The following is a 2,449-nucleotide window of genomic DNA, read 5'->3' as shown; positions in this document are numbered from 1 at the left end:
CTTAGCGAATCTTGGTTGCTTACATTTTCTCCGAGATTTGTGAGTCCGGTGATGAGTTCGTTCATTCTCGAGTGAAAATGTGCAACGGTTTCTTCTGCTTCCAATTTGATGTTACTTAACTGGTTCCTTAGCAGATCTCATCTTACAAGCTTAGCTTCGGACGTCCCTTTGTGTAGCTCAAAGAACTTCTCCCAAAGCTCCTTTGCTGAGTCGTAGGCGCTGATCCGGTTGACTTCTTGTGGCGATAAGATGCTCAACAGATGGAACTCTACTTTACCGTTTGCCACGAAGTTGGTCTGCTCCTTCTTCATCCACTGGTATTCTTCCTTATCTTCAGGTGCTTCAAAACTGAACTTCATTATTAAAAGCAATTCAAAATCAGTTTTAAAGAATATCTGCATTCTCTTTTTCCAGCTCGTGAACTCCCCCTTGAACTTCGATGGGTATATGCTCGGTCCGCCATCGATTCGGTGCTTCGATCGGTGGTTAGTCCTCCTGAAGCGTCCTGGCTCTGATACCACTTGTTAGGGCCCTCGACGATCGATTAGAGGGGGTGAATAGCCCCTTCACAAATCAAGCAAACGAACCTTTCTTGGAATTATAACTTAAGTAAAATAAACACTTGCATAAAAGAATAATAAAGAAACTAAAAGGAAAGAGGCACTGAGAATTTACTTGATTACAACCAGGGAGGTTGTTAATCCAAGGAAATTAAAGCACGCTAAAAATCTCCTTCAGGTGGAGAAACCTCTTTACAGCAATGAGCGCATAGAAAGACGAAGCTAAACAGAAAAGTAAAAGCACACAAGTGTTGTTTGGATATTTCTAGTTGTCGTTAGCTTCTGGGAGCAGGACTGCTTATATAGCCTTGCTCAGGGCACCTAGAAGGGTTTCAGACACCTGGAATATGATAGAATTCTATCCCTGATGTAACGGTCAGTTGCCACATCGATCTGGATGAAACTTAGGTTCCGGGCGCCCGGAATGGTTCCGTGTGTCTCGGACCGCTCCAGGCGCTCGGAATGGTTCCGAGCGCCCCGGACTGCTCCGAGCGCCCGGAATGGTTCCATGCGCCCCAGACTGCTTCGGGCACCCCGAAGGTGGAAGTCAACTTTTAGTTGACTTTTTCTTTGGGACTCCAGCTTCAACTCTGCTTGCTTCGGTTCGGGTCTTCCACTCTGCTCCACTCACTTGGATGATTTCGGCCATCTAGAATAGGGCTCACCCGAACCCAACTTCCGACCTTCTTCTCGAGCAAGCTTCTGCTCTAGCTTTTTGTCCCTCAGAATCACCGCGTGCTTCCTTCTTGTCTGCCAACGTACTCTTCCATAGCTTTTCATCCCTCGGACGCACCGAGCCCGTTGCCTCTCTCCCGTGCTGACCTTCTCGCTAGCTGCGTCTTTTGCTTCTCAAGCAATCTTCCGCTCCTGGCTTCTCGTCCCTCGGAAACACTTCACACTCCCTTCTCATCCACCGGTGTACTCTTCTGCAGAACCTCGTCCCTTAGATGCACCAAGCCTATCGGCTCTCTCCCGTGCCATCCTTCTTGCTAGCTATGTCTTTTGCTTGACTTCCTGTGCTCCTAAGTTCCTACACACTTAGACACAGGGTTAAACACAACAGGACCTAACTTAACTTGTTTAAGTACATCAAATATACCTTGGGGTACCAACACGATCTACTTCGATGAGCTTCCTGGCCGATCAGACCCTTCAAGCCCGATTGGCAGCTGAAGTTGACCTCCGATCGGCAGCTAAAGTCGACCTCCGCTAGGCCCACCTTGTGTGAGCCCTTTAGTTCCTTGGCATTGACCACCTTTGTTGTCCCCAAAGGATGTCCACATATCTTCATAGTGGCATGATATTGTCCACTTTGGGCCTAGGCCCTCATGACTTTGCTCTTGATCTCTACCCAAAAGGCCTCATGCCAATGGAGATATCGTACATCCTTTTAACCCCATGATCTTTCCTAAATCTTTCCAATATGGGACTTTGATTAAATCCCAACAATCCTTCCCTCAAACGAAGGATCACAATTACTCTCATAGTCTGGGCCTCCTCACGAGCATCCAATCACCCTGACCTACTCTGGGCCTCCCCGCGAGCATCCGTATTCGGTCACTCTTGACCTACTCCGAGCCTCCCTATGATCATCCGGTCACCCTAACCTACTCGTCTCCCTGCAAGTATCTGATCAACCTTATCTACTCCAGACCTCCCATGAGTATCCGGTCACCCTGACCTGCTTCCGGCCTCCCTATGAACATCTAGTCACCCTGACCTACTGTCCCCCATTCAAGTATCCGGTCACTTTGACCTACTTTGAGCTCCACACAAGTATTCGGTCACCTTAACATGCTCCAGGCATCCCCACGAACATCCGGTCACTTATGACCAGCTCTGGGCCTACCCTCAATTTCGTTCAAGGCCACCCCACATTACATCTGGTC

This window comes from Zingiber officinale, chromosome 8A, assembly GCF_018446385.1.
Source record: "Zingiber officinale cultivar Zhangliang chromosome 8A, Zo_v1.1, whole genome shotgun sequence".
Lineage (NCBI taxonomy): Eukaryota > Viridiplantae > Streptophyta > Magnoliopsida > Zingiberales > Zingiberaceae > Zingiber > Zingiber officinale.
This window is presented reverse-complemented; position numbering follows the sequence as displayed.